General features: G+C 39.2%; 1 protein-coding gene across 7 annotated transcripts in view; it reads left to right on the top strand.

Annotated features, from left to right (window-relative positions):
• Window positions 1-17,768, top strand: part of CC1H2orf88 (chromosome C1 C2orf88 homolog) — a 70,569-nt gene that overhangs the window by 40,754 nt on the left and 12,047 nt on the right. The window contains exon 1 of one of the 7 annotated variants that reach the window (XM_047869108.1): window positions 3,175-3,199. The exons of the other annotated variants lie outside the window; for them this stretch is intronic. The gene's annotated coding sequence lies outside the window, so the exon portion shown is untranslated. Of the gene's footprint in view, window positions 1-3,174; window positions 3,200-17,768 lie in introns of those variants that run through there. 7 annotated transcript variants of the gene reach the window in all.

Raw genomic sequence — 17,768 nt, 5'->3', positions numbered from 1 at the left:
GCTCATCCCAACAACACCACATCTCTTTTATCCTTTCACCTACTAATGGACCCTTGGGCTGCTTCCATTATTTGGCTATTATAAATAATGCTGCAATAAACATAGGAATGCATATATCTTTACAAATTAGTGTTTTTGTATTCTCTGGGTAAATAGCCAGTAGTGGAGTTACTGGATCATATGATAGTTCTATTTTTCATTTTTTGAGGAACCTCCATTCTGTTTTCCACAGTGGCTGCACTAGTTTGCATTCCAACCAAGAGTGCATGAGGGTTCCTTTTACTTCACATCCTCACAGCACTTGTTGTTTCATGTGTGTGTGTGTGTGTGTGTGTGTGTCTAGCCTCATACACTAGAGGTGTGAGGTGATATTTCATTGTGGTTTTAATTTGTATTTCTCTGATGTTGAGCATCTTTTCATGTATCTGTTGGCCATCTGTATGTTTTCTTAGGAGAAATGTCTGTTCATGTCTTCTGCCCATTTTTTACATTTTTTGTTTGTTTTTGTTTTGGTGTTAGATTGTGTAAGTACTTTATATATTTTGGATACTAACCCCTTATCAGATGTATCATTTGCAAATATCTTTTCCCATTCAGTAGGTTCTCTTTGAGTTTTTTTGATTGTTTCCTTTTCTGTAAAGAAGGTTTTTATTTTGGTATAGTCCCAATAGTTTATTTTTGTTTTTGTCTCCCTCGCTCCAGGAGACATATCTAGAAAGATGTTGTTATGGACAGTGTCAGACAAATTACAGCCTGTACTCTTTTCTAGGATTTTTATGGTTTCAGGTCTCACATTTAGGTCCTCAATCCAGTTTGAATTTTTGTGTGTATGTGGTATAAGAGTGGTCCAGTTTCATTCTTTTGCATGTAGCTCTTCAGTTTTCCCAGTACCATTCATTGAAGAGACTTTTTTCCCATAGGAAATTCTTGCCTCCTATGTCAAAGATTAATTGACAATATAATCAAAGGTTTATTCCTGGGTTTTCTATTCTAGTCTATTGATCTTTATGTCTATTTTTGTGCCAGTACCATACTGATTGATTCCTAGAACTTTTTAGTATAACTTGAAATCTGGGATTGTGATACCTACAGTTTTGCTTTTCATTGTCAATATTTCTGTGGCTATTCAGAGTCTTTTGTGGTTCCATGCAAATTTTAGAATTGTTTGTTCTAGATCTGTGAAAAATGCTGTGGTATTTTGATAGGGATTACATTAAATCTGTAGATTTCTTTGGGTAGAATAGACATTTTAACAATATTTGTTCTTCAAATCCATAACCATGGAATATCTTTCCATTTGTTTGTATCATCTTCAGTTTCTTTCATCAGTGTTTTATAGTTTTCAGAATACAGGTCTTTCACTTCTTCAGTTAAGTTTATCCATAGGTACTTTATTGTTTTTGGTGCAATTGTAAATGGGATTGTTTTCTTAATTTCTCTTTCTGCTGCTTCCTTATTAGTGTATAGAAATGCAGTGGATTTCTGTATGTTGATTTTCTGTCCTGCAACTTACTGAATTTATTCATCAGTTCTAGTAGTTTTTCAGTGGAGTCTTTAGGTTTTCTGTATATACTATCATGTCATCTGCAAATAATGAAAATTTTACTTCTTTTTTGCCAATTTAGATGCCTTTTATTCCTTTCTCTTCTCTGATTGCTGTGGCTAGGACTTCCAGTACTATATTGAATAATAGTAGTGACAGTGGACATTCTTATCTTGTTCCTAATTTTAGGGGAAAAGTTCTGCTTTTCACAAGTAAGTATAATATTAGCTGTGGATTTTTCATATAAATTCTTTATCATGTTGAGGTATATTCTCTGTAAACCTATTTTGTTGAGAGTTTTAATCATGAATGATATCCTTTGTCAACTGCTTTTTCTACATCTATTGAAATAATCATATGGTTTTTATCCTTTTACTGATGTGATGTATCATGTTGATTGATTTGTGAATACTGAACCACTCTTGAAACTCCTCTTTCATTTCTGATTTTGTTTGAGTCGTCTCTCATTGTCACTCTACTCTCTTGTCACAGACTCTGAGCCTGGAGTTCTCTCTTGTCCACCAAGAGAGCAGACTCAGAATTGAATATGAGAGAGGCTAATGTCTGGAAGGAGAAAAGAGCCCTGAACAGGGGTTTCGTCTCTATTTGTTGAGCTCCTAAGATCTTACATACATGATGAATTTGAAGAAAGCAATTAGACAGTAATCATTAACTGGTGTGTGTAAGAAGCAAAGGGTCTGGGCAGCAAGTGGAGTTTGTGATCAAAGCACAATAGTATATTGGTGCCAGATGAAAAGTAATTTCCTTCAGGTGATATAACAAGTTACTCGTGATCCCATTATAATATCTCGCTAACTAACCTTGGACGCTTTTGCCCTGTGGCGGCAGCTTTCTGCCCTAAACTTTTTTCTAACCCATTTTTGTAAGTATAAGAAATTCTTGGATCTGTCTCCCCTCACTCTTTCTCCTCCCTCCTGTTCTCTCTCTCTGTCTCTTTCTCTCTCTCTCCTGAGTTTGGCTAAAGGTCTATCACTTCTGTTGATCTTTTCAAAGAAATAGCTCCTGGTTTCATTGATCTTTTCTATTGGGGCTTTTTTTAAGTTTCTGTTTCATTTATTTCTGCTCTAATCTTTATGATTTCCCTCCTTCTACTGGTTTGAGGTTTGTTTGTTCTTCTTTCCCTAGGTCCTTTAGGTGTAAAGTTAGCTTGTTCATTTGAGATTTTTCTTGCTTCTTGAGATAGGCCTGTATTGCTATAAACTCACCTCTTAGAATAGTTTTTGCTGTATCTCAAGGATTTTGGACTGTTGTGTTTTCATTCTCATTTGTCTCCATGTATTTTGTTATTTCCTCTTTCATTTCTTGGTCATCCTATTCATTGTTTAGTAGCATGTTTTTTAACCTCCATATATTTGTGCTCTTTCCAGATTTCTTCTTGTGGTTGATTTCTAGTTTCATATCATTGTGGTCAGAAAAGATGCATGGTATGACTGATCTTTTTTAATTTGTTGAGACTTATTTTATGACCTAATATATCACTTATTGTGAAGAATGTTCCATGTGCACTTGAAAAGAATGTAGATTCTGTTTTAGAATGGAACATTCTGAATATATTTGTCAGATCCATCTGGTCCAATGTGTCATTCAAAGCCACTGGTTCCTTGTCGATTTTGTTTGGATGATCTATCCATTGATGTAAGTGGGGTGTTAAAGTTGCATACTTGTATCTTGTTACTATTGGTTACTTCCTTTATGTTTCATAATAGCTGTTTTATGTATCTGGGTGCTTTCCTGTTGGGTGCATAAATATTTACAACTGTTATATCTTCATGTTGGACTGTTCCCTTTATGAATATACAGTATCCTTCTTAGTCTCATTACAGTCTTTAAAGTCTGTTTTGACCTATATAAGTATTGCTACCCCAGCTTTCTTTTCACATCCATTTACATGATAAATGCTTTTCTGTCCTTTCACTTTCTTTTTTTTTTTTTTTAAGTTTATTTATTTTGAGAGAGAGAAAGCGTGAGCATGAGCATGAGCACGGGAGGGACAGAGAGAGGGAGAGAAAGAAAATCCCAGGAAGGCTCCCCACTGTCAGAGCAGACCCTGATATGGGGCTCAGACTCATGAACCATGAGATCATGACCTAAGCTGAAGTCAGATGCTTAACCAACTGAGCCACCCAGTTCCCCTCTATCCCTTCACTTTCAATCTGCGTGTATCTTTAGGTCTGAAATGAGTTTTTTGTAGACAGTGTATGAATGGGTCTTGGTTTGTTATCCACTCCATCACCCTATGTCTTTTGACTGGAATATTTAGTCTGTTTACATTCAAAGTAATTATTGATAGGTATGTACTTATTGCTCTTTTGTTACTTGTTTTATGATTGTGTATGTAGTTCTCTGTTCCTTTCTTCCCTTGCTCTCTTCTGTCATGATTAGTTGCCTTTCTTTAATGATATACTTAGATTCCTTTCTCTTTATTTTTTGCATACTTACGACTGGTTTTTGATTTGTGGGTCACATGTGGTTTATATATAACATCTTATGCTCATAACAGCCTATACTAAGTTGATGGTTGCTTAAGTTTGAACACATTCTTTAATCCTTTCCCCCTCCCACCACGTTTTAGGTATATGTTGTCATAATTTACAGACTTTCATTTTGTGAGACTATTGACTGATTTTTATAGATATAATTAATTTTATTGCTTCCTACTTTAGTGCTTCCTACTTTTCTTACTCCTACTCATGGTCTTTCCTTTCCACTCAGAGTCCCCATTAGCATTTCTTGTAGGGCTGGTTTAATGGTCATGAATTCCTTTAGCTTTTGTTTGTCTGGAAGCCTCTTTTAATTACCATTTGTCTTGATGTGGACCTCCTTGAGTTGATTTTGTTGGGGGCTCTCTCTGTGCCTCCTGGATGTGGATTTCTGTCTCCTTCCCCATACTCAGGAAGCTTTCAGCTATTATTTCTCCAAATTTTCTGTCCCCTTTTCTCTCTCTTCTCCTTCAGAATCCCTTCAGAATAAAATGTTGTTACATGTGATGATGTCACTAAATTCCCTTAATCTATTCTTACCTTTCTTCTGCTTTCTCTGTCCTGTTCAGCTTGATTGCATTCCATTACTCTGTCCTCCAGGTCGCTGTTCCATTCTTCTGCTTTCTCTACTACTATTTATTCCTGCCTGTGTACTTTTAACTTCAGTTAATGAGTTCATTTCTGATTTATTCTTTTGTATGTTTTCTTTCTATTTTGAAGATCTCACTGAACCCCTCCTCTCTTTTCTCAAGTACAGTATCTTTATGACCATTACTTTAAATTCTCTATCAGACATATTACTTATTTGTGTTTCATTTAGCTGTCTTGATGTGATTTTATCTTGTTCTTTTATTTGGGACATATTCCTTGATCTTATATTTTTTCTAACTCACTGTGTTTCTCTGTGTTAGGAAAGTCAGCTATGTCCCTTGCTCTTAAAAGTAGTGGCCTTATGAAGAAGGGGTCCTGTAGTGCCCTGCAGCAGTGTCCCCTGTTCACCAGACTCTGGCGCTTCAGGGGTATCTCTATGTGTGTTGCATGTACCCTACTGTTGTGGCTGAGCCACATTTGCCTTCAGTCCAGTCATCTGCAATGGCTGTCTGCCTGTTGTGGGCAGGGTTTGGTCCCTCTGTTGTTAGTGAGCCAGTCTGGGGCCACCTTGGGCTTGATTTGGGTCAGATCAGGCATCTGCCAGGGCTGCAGTAGCACTGAATTACAGGGCTTTTGTTGGTAGGTGGGGCCTGCAGTCAGGCCAGGTGTCTGCCCCCAGGCCACTGCTAGTGCCATGGTTGAACTGGTGTGTGTGGTTATCTTTTTCTCTTCCCATGGAAGAAGTCACTTTGGGGCTGTTGGGGCTCTTGCACAATGCCATGCTTAGTGCTCTGCATTGGATGGACTCCTGCCCAGTGCAGTTTGGGTGGGGCAGATCCACAGGTTATGCAGGGGTGGGGTGGGTGATGTTAGCAAGGTTTGCACTTGTCTGCTGTAGCAGGAGACCTTTGTAGAAGTCCTGTGGAGGACCGGTTGGAGGGGATCAGACTGCAGAAGAATGCAGGACTGGGGTATGCTATTAGCAAGCTAGGTAGAGATCATGTTCCCGCTGGTTCCTACAAGTGTCTGTGTATCTGGGGAGCAGAGGAGGAAAATGGTACCAACCACCTCTTTTGTTCCTAGAGAACTCTCCCAAAGATCCCTGCCCCTTCAGCACACCCTGAGATTAGTAAATAAATCTCCTTCCTGTGTACCCCAGGCATTTTTCAAACTGCTTCTTCTGTACTGTATGTCAGGGCTGTTTGTTATGCTATCTCCATTTCCTATAGCCCTCTGGGTTCCCCAGAGCCAAGCCAGTTGAGTTTTAAAGTTCCTGGTGTTAAGCCCCACTGATTCTAACAACTTGCCAAGTTAAGCCCCACTGGTTTTTCAAAGCCAAATGTTGTGGGGATCCATCTTCCCATGTGGGTTCTCCATGCCGCAGGTGCCTGGAGTGGGGTCTTCTCTTCCCTCTCCATGCCTGTAGTGTTCTGCCCTCCTGTGGACAATCTTATGGGTCAGTTTGGTTCCTGGCCACATCTCCATCCTTTCAACCATTTTTGATGTGGCCTCTTCTCTGCGTTTAGCTATGGAGAATCTGTTCTGCCAGTCTTCAGGTTATTTTCTAGGTTCTTTTACTGATGTGGGTGTTAGCTAGGTGTGTCCATGGGATGAGATAAGCTTAGGATCATCCTACACTGTCATCTTCTCTGGAAGCCTCAAGGTGTCATTTTTTTAAAAAAAGAATCTTGGTCAGGATCTTAGATGAACTACCAGTCTACGCTCAAAGAAATGAGAACTGGCTTCACAAAAAATAATTTTACCAAACCCTAAAATCTCAAACAATTTTTCCCTTCCTCCTGTACATATAGTGTTAGAATTAATAAAAGACATACTTTACACTACACATAGAACAGCACTGCCCCCAAAGTTCATATAAGTAGGGTAGAATGTAAGATTCAGGAATATTTAGGTAAATCACAGATGATAAATACTGAATTTATGGGAGATATAGGAGTTGCTCAACTTTTTTTTTTAATATATGAAATTTATTGTCAAATTGGTTTCCGTACAACACCCAGTGCTCATCCCAAAAGGTGCCCTTCTCAATACCCATCACCCACCCTCTCCTCCCTCCCACCCCCCATCAACCCTCAGTTTGTTCTCAGTTTTTAACAGTCTCTTATGCTTTGGCTCTCTCCCACTCTAACCTCTTTTTTTTTTTTTCCTTCCCCTCCCCATGGGTTTCTGTTAAGTTTCTCAGGATCCACATAAGAGTGAAAACATATGGTATCTGTCTTTCTCTGTATGGCTTATTTCACTTAGGATAACACTCTCCAGTTCCATCCACGTTGCTACAAAAAGCCATATTTCATTTTTTCTCATTGCCACGTAGTATTCCATTGTGTATATAAACCACAATTTCTTTATCCATTCATCAGTTGATGGACATTTAGGCTCTTTCCATAATTTGGCTATTGTTGAGAGTGCTGCTATAAGCATTGGGGTACAAGTGCCCCTATGCATCAGCACTCCTATATCCCTTGGATAAATTCCTAGCAGTGCTATTGCTGGGTCATAGGGTAGGTCTATTTTTAATTTTCTGAGGAACCTCCACACTGTTTTCCAGAGCGGCTGCACCAATTTGCATTCCCACCAACAGTGCAAGAGGGTTCCCATTTCTCCACATCCTCGCCAGCATCTATAGTCTCCTGATTTGTTCATTTTGGCCACTCTGACTGGCGTGAGGTGATACCTGAGTGTGGTTTTGATTTGTATTTCCCTGATGAGGAGCGACGTTGAACATCTTTTCATGTGCCTGTTGGCCATCCGGATGTCTTCTTTAGAGAAGTGTCTATTCATGTTTTCTGCCCATTTCTTCACTGGGTTATTTGTTTTTCGGGTGTGGAGTTTGGTGAGCTCTTTATAGATTTTGGATACTAGCCCTTTGTCCGATATGTCGTTTGCAAATATCTTTTCCCATTCCGTTGGTTGCCTTTTAGTTGTGTTGGTTGTTTCCTTTGCTGTGCAGAAGCTTTTTATCTTCATAAGGTCCCAGTAGTTCATTTTTGCTTTTAATTCCCTTGCCTTTGGGGATGTGTCGAGTAAGAGATTGCTACGGCTGAGGTCAGAGAGGTCTTTTCCTGCTTTCTCCTCTAAGGTTTTGATGGTTTCCTGTCTCACATTTAGGTCCTTTATCCATTTTGAGTTTATTTTTGTGAATGGTGTGAGAAAGTGGTCTAGTTTCAATCTTCTGCATGTTGCTGTCCAGTTCTCCCAGCCCCATTTGTTAAAGAGGCTGTCTTTTTTCCATTGGATGTTCTTTCCTGCTTTGTCAAAGATGAGTTGGCCATACGTTTGTGGGTCTAGTTCTGGGGTTTCTATTCTATTCGATTGGTCTGTGTGTCTGTTTTTGTGCCAATACCATGCTGTCTTGATGATTACAGCTTTGTAGTAGAGGCTAAATCTGGGATTGTGATGCCTCCTGCTTTGGTCTTCTTCTTCAAAATTACTTTGGCTATTCGGGGCCTTTTGTGGTTCCATATGAATTTTAGGATTGCTTGTTCTAGTTTCAAGAAGAACGCTGGTGCAATTTTGATTGGGATTGCATTGAATGTGTAGATAGCTTTGGGTAGTATTGACATTTTGACAATATTTATTCTTCCAATCTATGAGCAGGGAATGTCTTTCCATTTCTTTAAATCTTCTTCAATTACCTTCATAAGCTTTCTATAGTTTTCAGCATACAGATCTTTTACATCTTTGGTTAGATTTATTCCTAGGTATTTTATGCTTCTTGGTGCCGTTGTGAATGGGATCAGTTTCTTTATTTGTCTTTCTGTTGCTTCATTGTTAGTGTATAAGAATGCAACTGATTTCTGTACATTGATTTTGTATCCTGCAAATCAATGCAATGCAAATCAATTTGCTGAATTCCTGTATCAGTTCTAGCAGACTTTTGGTGGAGTCTATCGGATTCTCCATGTATAATATCATGTCATCTGCAAAAAGCGAAAGCTTGACTTCATCTTTGCCAATTTTGATGCCTTTGATTTCCTTTTGTTGTCTGATTGCTGATGCTAGAACTTCCAGCACTATGTTAAACAACAGCGGTGAGAGTGGGCATCCCTGTCGTGTTCCTGATCTCAGGGAAAAAGCTCTCAGTTTTTCCCCGTTGAGGATGATGTTAGCTGTGGGCTTTTCATAAATGGCTTTTATGATCTTTAAGTATGTTCCTTCTATCCCGACTTTCTCAAGGGTTTTTATTAAGAAAGGGTGCTGGATTTTGTTAAAGGCCTTTTCTGCATCGATTGACAGGATCATATGGTTCTTCTCTTTTTTTTTGTTAATGTGATGTATCACGTTGATTGATTTGCGAATGTTGAACCAGCCCTGCATCCCAGGAATGAATCCCACTTGATCATGGTGAATAATTCTTTTTATATGCCATTGAATTTGATTTGCTAGCATCTTATTGAGAATTTTTGCATCCATATTCACCAGAGATATTGGCCTGTAGTTCTCTTTTTTTACTGGGTCTCTGTCTGGTTTAGGAATCAAAGTAATACTGGCTTCATAGAATGAGTCTGGGAGTTTTCCTTCCCTTTCTATTTCTTGGAATAGCTTGAGAAGGATAGGTATTATCTTTGCTTTAAACGTCTGGTAGAACTCCCCTGGGAAGCCATCTGGTCCTGGACTCTTATTTGTTGGGAGATTTTTGATAACCGATTCAATTTCTTTGCTGGTTATGGGTCTGTTCAAGCTTTCTATTTCCTCCTGATTGAGTTTTGGAAGAGTGTGGGTGTTCAGGAATTTGTCCATTTCTTCCAGGTTGTCCAATTTGTTGGCATTTAATTTTTCATAGTATTCCCTGATAATTGTTTGTATCTCTGAGGGATTGGTTGTAATAATTCCATTTTCATTCATGATTTTATCTATTTGGGTCATCTCCCTTTTCTTTTTGAGAAGCCTGGCTAGAGGTTTGTCAATTTTGTTTATTTTTTCAAAAAACCAACTCTTGGTTTTGTTGATCTGCTCTACAGTTTTTTTAGATTCTATATTGTTTATTTCTGCTCTGATCTTTATTATTTCTCTTCTTCTGCTGGGTTTAGGCTACCTTTGCTGTTCTGCTTCTAGTTCCTTTAGGTGTGCTGTTAGATTTTGTTTTTGGGATTTTTCTTGTTTCTTGAGATAGGCCTGGATTGCAATGTATTTTCCTCTCAGGACTGCCTTTGCTGCATCCCAAAGCGTTTGGATTGTTGTATTTTCATTTTCGTTTGTTTCCATATATTTTTTAATTTCTTCTCTAATTGCCTCGTTGACCCACTCATTCGTTAGTAGGGTGTTCTTTAACCTCCATGCTTTTGGAGGTTTTCCAGACTTTTTTCTGTGGTTGATTTCAAGCTTCATAGCATTGTGGTCTGAAAGTATGCATGGTATAATTTCAATTCTGGTAAACTTATGAAGGGCTGTTTTGTGACCCAGTATATGATCTATCTTGGAGAATGTTCCATGTGCACTCGAGAAGAAAGTATATTCTGTTGCTTTGGGATGCAGAGTTCTAAATATATCTGTCAAGTCCATCTGATCCAATGTCTCATTCAGGGCCCTTGTTTCTTTATTGACCATGTGTCTAGATGATCTATCCATTTCTGTAAGTGGGGTGTTAAAGTCCCCTGCAATTACCACATTCTTATCAATAAGGTTGCTTATGTTTATGAGTAATTGTTTTATATATTTGGGGGCTCCAGTATTTGGCGCATAGACATTTATAATTGTTAGCTCTTCCTGATGGATAGACCCTGTAATTATTATATAATGCCCTTCTTCATCTCTTGTTACAGCCTTTAATTTAAAGTCTAGTTTGTCAGATATAAGTATGGCTACTCCAGCTTTCTTTTGGCTTCCAGTCGCATGATAAATAGTTCTCCATCCCCTCACTCTCAATCTAAAGGTGTCCTCAGGTCTAAAATGAGTCTCTTGTAGACAGCAAATAGATGGGTCTTGTTTTTTTATCCATTCTGATACCCTATGTCTTTTGGTTGGCGCATTTAATCCATTTACATTCAGTGTTATTATAGAAAGATACGGGTTTAGAGTCATTGTGGTGTCTGTATGTTTTATGCTTGTAGTGATGTCTCTGGGACTTTGTCTCACAGTGTCCCCCTTAGGATCTCTTGTAGGGCTGGTTTAGTGGTGACAAATTCCTTCAGTTTTTGTTTGTTTGGGAAGACCTTTATCTCTCCTTCTATTCTAAATGACAGACTTGCTGGATAAAGGATTCTTGGCTGCATATTTTTCCTGTTTAGCACACGGAAAATATTGTGCCAATCCTTTCTGGCCTGCCAAGTTTCAAAAGAGAGATCAGTCACGAGTCTTATAGGTCTCCCTTTATATGTGAGGGCACGTTTATCCCTTGCTGCTTTCAGAATTTTCTCTTTATCCTTGTATTTTGCCAGTTTCACTATGATATGTCGTGCAGAAGATCGATTCAAGTTCCGTCTGAAGGGAGTTCTCTGTGCCTCTTGGATTTCAATGCCTTTTTCCTTCCCCAGTTCAGGGAAGTTCTCAGCTATTATTTCTTCAAGTACCCCTTCAGCACCTTTCCCTCTCTCTTCCTCCTCTGGGATACCAATTATGCGTATATTATTTCTTTTTAGTGTATCACTTAGTTCCCTAATTTTCCCCTCATACTCCTGGATTTTTTTATCTCTCTTTCTCTCAGCTTCCTCTTTTTCCATAACTTTATCTTCTAGTTCACCTATTCTCTCCTCTGCCTCTTCAATCCGAGCTGTCGTCGTTTCCATTTTGTTTTGCATTTCGTTTAAAGCGCTTTTCAGCTCCTCGTGACTGTTCCTTAGTCCCTTGATCTCTGTAGCAAGAGATTCTCTGCTGTCCTCTATACTGTTTTCAAGCCCAGCGATTAATTTTATGACTATTATTCTAAATTCACTTTCTGTTATATTATTTAAATCCTTTTTGATCAGCTCATTAGCTCTTGTTATTTCCTGGAGATTCTTCTGAGGGGAATTCTTCCGTTTGGTCATTTTGGATAGTCCCTGGAGTGGTGAGGACCTGCAGGACACTTCTTCTGTGCTGTGGTGTATAACTGGAGTTGGTGGGCGGGGCCACAGTCCGACCTGATGTCTGCCCCCAGCCCACCGCTGGCGCCACTGTCAGACTGGCGTGTGCCTTCTCTTCCCCTCTCCTAGGGGCAGGATTCACTGTGGGGTGGCGTGGCCCGTCTGGGCTACTTGCACACTGCCAGGCTTGTGGTGCTGGGGATCTGGTGTATTAGCTGGGGTGGGTAGGCAAGGTGCACGGGGGCAGGAGGGGCAGGCTTAGCTCACTTCTCCTTAGGTGATCCACTTCAGGAGGGGCCCTGTGGCAGCGGGAGGGAGTCAGATCTGCTGCCAGAGGTTTGGCTCCGCAGAAGCGCAGAGTTGGGTGTTTGCGCGGAGCGAGCAAGTTCCCTGGCAGGAACTGGTTCTCTTTGGGATTTTGGCTGGGGGATGGGCGGGGGAGATGGCGCTGGCGAGCGCCTTTGTTCCCCACCGAACTGAGCTCTGTTGTCTGGGGGCTCAGCAGCTCTCCCTCCCTTTGTCCTCCAGCCTTCCCGCTTTCCGAGCAGAGCTGTTAACTTATGACCTCCCAGATGCTAAGTTGCGCTTGCTGTCGGAACACAGTCCGTCAGGCCCCTCTGCTTTTGCCAGCCAGACTCGGGGGCTCTGCTTGGCTGGCGAGCCGCCCCTCCGCCCTGGCTCCCTCGCGCCAGTCCGTGGAGCGCGCACAGTTCGCCGCCCTTCCTACCCTCTTCCGTGGGCCTCTCATCTGCACTTGGCTCCGGAGACTCCTTTCTGCTAATCCTCTGGCGGTTTTCTGGGTTATTTAGGCAGGTGTAGGTGGAATCTAAGTGATCAGCAGGACGCTCGGTGAGCCCAGCGTCCTCCTACGCCGCCATCTTCCCTCTCTCCCTCAACTTTTTAATATTCTGATTATAAATCTTAATCTTTTAGAACCAGTGCCATGGAAGGCATCTACAATTTCTCCTCACAAACTTGTGCTTGGTTCTAACCAATTTTGCATTAGTTTAGCCCTCTCATTTGACTCAACTTGATGGCTTTTTTTTTAAATTTAGATGTATTATAGTCCTATTGACTATTTTTACTTGCTAATTAAGTATTACCACTTGGATCAGTGGATCCAGTGCTGTTCTCTTTCTTCACAAAATGGTGAGTCTCATATTAGCATTAAATCTGGGTTTCAAGGAACTAAAATGTGTTACATTACATTATCAGGTTGGCTTTTTTAAAAAGACATTTCTGATACAAATTACATATACACACACACACACATATATATACACACACACACACACACACATATATATATATATATATACACACATATATATGTATATATATACACACACATATATTTGAAAAAATTTTGGGAAACAGAGAAAAGCATAAAGAGGAAATTTAAGTTACCTATGATCCCACCATCCAAAGAGCAACTCTGTTCATGTTTTCTTGTATTTAACTCTATTTTTTCTTAAGCATCTATATTTTAAATACCAGAATAATACATATATATTTTTCTGCTTTTAAAAATTATCAGTTCTTAGGGCGCCTGGGTGGCGCAGTCGGTTAAGTGTCCGACTTCAGCCAGGTCAAGATCTCGCGGTCCGTGAGTTCGAGCCCCGCATCGGGCTCTGAGCTGACGGCTCAGAGCCTGGAGCCTGTTTCCGATTCTGTGTCTCCCTCTCGCTCTGCCCCTCCCCCGTTCATGCTCTGTCTCTCTCTGTCCCAAAAATAAAAATAAACGTTGAAAAAAAAAATTTAAAAATTATCAGTTCTTAAGACTCGGATAAATCTAATCTTTGTAAACTTTTCTACCATGTTTTAGGAGGCAGGTTGTAATATTTTCAATGTTTGGTGTCTTTTTTTAGCTAATAATAATTATACTTAAAATTATATGATATTACAAGATAGGCTTTATAACAGTCTTGAAAATATTTTCAGTGAATGGAAATGTTGTAGGAAATTACTAGTTCAAATAACAAATATGTGAGTACATAATACATGTTTTAAAACAATACTTTCGTTTGTTTTGTCATGGATAAATAAACCTCTTGACTAGTTATTTAAAAACTTAACATATGAGTATTGCCTCATGCTACTAACTATTCTTTTAAAAAGTTATCATCTGTTTATTATGAACTACCCTAAAAGTAGGTGGCTTAAAATAACATACATTAATTTTGCAGTCCCTGTGAATCAGGAATCTGGGTGCAGCTTAGATGAGTGCCTGCCTGTCAAAGTCTTTCACAGTTGCCAGTTGGGGCTGTGATCTCATCTGAAGGCTTAAGTGAGGAACAAACCAGTTCTATGCACCCTGCTGTACAGAGATTTTCCTCGATTCCTTGCCTCATGGGCCTCTCCATAAGGCTTCTCATAACACAGAAGTTGGCTTCCATCAGAGTAAGAGTGCAAGACAGAAGCCATGGTCTCTTTAAAATTTAATCTTGGAAATGACATCCCATCACTTTTGCTATACTCTATTGTTAGAAGTAAATCATTGGTCCTACAAGAAGAGGGAATTAAGCAAGGGATAGGAATTTCTGGAGGCAGAGATTACTTGGGGGCCATTGTAGAGGCTATCTACTACAGTTATTTAACAGTTGCATAATATTCAGGATATAAGCCTATGATAAATCACATGTCATTGCACATGTAGCTTATTTTCAATTCTTCTAATTATAAAAAGACTACCATGAAAAAGTTTATATATAAATTTTTGTTGGCAACTCTGATCATTTCTTTAAGATAGATTTCTGAGGTGGGATATTTGGTTTAAAGCTTCTAACATGAGTTGTTATGCTACTATTGAAGCAGTTGAAACTACTACCTGTGTTTGAGAATGTTCATTGTACCCTATCGCCTTTAAGACCATTCTTTTTTTTTTTAATTTTTTAAATGTTTATTCATTTTTGAGAGAGAGACACAGTGTGAGTGGGGAGGGGTAGAGAGAGAAGGGGACACAGAATCCGAAGAAGGCTCTAGGCTCTGAGCTGTCAGCACAGAGCCCAACACTAGGCTCAATCTCACAAACTGTGAGATCATGACCTGAGCCGAAGTCAGATGCTTAACCGACTGAGCCAGCCAGGTGCCCCAAGACCATTCTTTTAAAGAATGGGCTTGTAAAATAAATTGTTCCATAAATACACTGTTTATCTGATTTAGTGCATATCATGAAATCTGAAAGGGAGGCATTGTGATATGGCAGCGAGATCCCTGAAGCCATATTCAAAAGATCTGAGTACCAGAACAGGCAGTGCAACTGGTCTCTCGTGCATTGTCATCCAGACTATGTGCTTCCTCAGGCAGGATATTTAACTTGCTTACGTACACAGTCTACATCAATGTACTTTGTAAAATATGGAAAAATAATTCCTTTCTGTTGCATAAAAGATCGATAAGACACCAGGGAAAGAGTAAAGGGAAAAATGGAAATGAGATATGCTCAATAGAAACAGAGATAGATGGATAATTTACTCTGAAAAGCTCCAGACACTTGGTTATCATTTGTAATGTATGGTTATATATACTCTGCTGCTCTCTTTGTAGGAGTACAGCTATACCTTGTTTTATTGCACTTTGTAGATACTGCCTTTTTTACAAATCGAAGATTTGTGGCAACCCTGTGTTGAGCTAGTCTGTCTGCACCATTTTTCCAACAGCATTTGCTCACTTCATCTCTCTGTCACGTTTTGGTAATTCTCACAATATTTCAAACTTTTATTATTTGTTATGGTGATCTATGATGAGTGATTACAACTCACTGAAAGCTCAGATGATCGTTAGCAGTTTTTAGCAGTAAAGCATTTTTATTTACATTCGCATTTTTAGACATAATGCTGTGGCACACTTAGGAGACTACAGAATACTGTAAACATAACTTTTATTTTTATTGGGAAACCAAGACATTCTTTTCACTTGCTTTATTGTGATATTTGCTTTAACAGTCAGTGGTCTGGAACTGAACCCACAGTTTTTTTGAGGTATGCCTGTATAGGAATTTCTTTCTAACATCTAGAGTTAAATTATTTAAGTCAATTAACATTTACTGAAGCCCTTCATTATGCATGCGTATAGAAGTGAGATGCAAGGATGAATAACAATGACTTATTACCAGTCTTCTTTTAGAAAGCATTTAAGTGCTGTGACCATGTTCAAGCCTTTACGAGTCCATCTGGTATGGGTACAGACTTGTAAACAAGGCAGAATGGGAAATACAGTGATGAAGATAAATATGGCACGGAAACCCAGAGCGTGATAGAGTGATATTAGGTAGCGAGATCCTTTATACAGGAAGTGGACTTGAGATGCACACTTAAGAATAGGTAAATTTTTAGAAAGAAGAAATTTTTGTGTAGTAATACTAGAGAGAAGGAGAAATGATAAGAAAGCCCTTTTTAAGAGACAAAGCATTTTACAAATGTGAAGAAGGAATCTATGGAATAATTGGCTTAGCATATAAGGATGATTGGATCATGATTTTCAGCTTACAGTGAGTTTTAAGACTGAACATTCATTTTTGCATTAGTTTTGGTTTCATGTTCTGATTCAAGTTCCAATTCCTAGTTTCAGGTACAGGGTCTAAAGAGCAGTCCAGGTGTAACAAACTAAAGACAATATTCTGACGTTGTTACCAGTTTTTCATACCACCTCCATTTCACAACAGTTGTTTAAGGAACTGGCTTCAGAATTTTATGGAGCTTAATTCATGCATCACAAGTACAGCTGTGTCATTTAGCTGTGGCCTGACATGACTAAGAAATGAATATAGAATATAAAGTTTAAATGTTTTAAATTCTTAGGGTGCCTGGGTGGCTCATTCAGTTGAACATGCGACTCTTGATTTGGCTCAGGTCAGGATCCCAGGGTCATGGAACTGAGTCCCTGGTCAGGGGGTGGAGCGTGGAGCCTGCTCAAGCTTCTCTCTCCCTCTGTCCCTCTCCCCTGCTTATGCACACCCCTTTTCTCTAAAAAAAAAAAAGTATATGTTAAATGTTTTATATTCTTAGTGGTGATCTAGATCAAATTTTTTTCTTCAGCTAGTTTTTTTTTTTTTCCAACTAATTGATCAGTAGCTACTCTCCATTTTCCTGCAGGGATTTATATGGATAGTACTGGAAGAATTACTGCAGACTAAGATTCAATATTCCTAGTCATAAATAGGATTGGTCAGGTGAAACCAGACATGTACCCAGAGTAAAGCTCAGAGGGCCAGGAGAAATGCCTGTTTCTCTTCTCCACCTGGAGGACTTGGTAAAATGGGTGAAACATTGACACCTGTTTTAGATCTATCACCTGATTGTAATGATTCAGAATCACTGTCAGCATTCTTATATTCTTCTCTTTCTTTAATTATCTTAAAGTACAGTAAAGCGCTTAAAATAATTTGGTAATAGTAGTTTTAGGGGACAATCTAAGAGAAAGAAAGAAAGGAAATGACACTTACTGAACACCTTGCTTGTTCCAAAACAATTCTAGATGTTTTATATATGGAAGCTCACTTAAATTTTATGATGAATGTCTGAGGTGGATCTCAGTTTACAGATGAAGTCCTACCACATAGCTCTACTCAGGTTTATTAGAATCTCATACATTAGCCTCTCAATTAACAGTGTTATTTCCCCTGCCCCTCCATTGAGAAAATTGAACCCCAAATGTGACCTCACGAAGAGTCATCCTGAGACCACCCTGCAGGTGAGCAGATGCACGCTGTGTACGTTCTGCGTGCCTGAGGACCAATCCAACTGTTCGGTTTCCAAAGTAGTGCTCTTTAGGCAACCTTCAAACTGGCCAAAATATTTGCCATACTTTCCAGCTTTTACTTTTTGGTGAGAGTATTAAATCTGAGTTCATTTGTTTGCCAGTTTAACTGGCATCATTTGACCCTGTTATGAATTTAAAGTCTAAGTGATTCTCAATATTATCAGGACAAAGACTTCTGTTTAAAGTCCAATTTTATGGACCCCCCCCCAACAAGAAAGAAAATATACTCTTAGTGCCCATTATTAGAGAATGAATAATGACAAACATTCTATTAGGAACTCAGGTATTTTTTTAATGAACTCATATTTTTTAATGAATTAGCATTTATTAATTGAATCTACATTGAAATTT

Source organism: Prionailurus viverrinus, chromosome C1 (genome assembly GCF_022837055.1).
Source record: "Prionailurus viverrinus isolate Anna chromosome C1, UM_Priviv_1.0, whole genome shotgun sequence".
Classification (NCBI taxonomy): domain Eukaryota; kingdom Metazoa; phylum Chordata; class Mammalia; order Carnivora; family Felidae; genus Prionailurus; species Prionailurus viverrinus.
The sequence above is the reverse complement of the archived record's forward strand: the minus strand, read 5'-3'. Positions and strand labels throughout refer to the sequence as shown.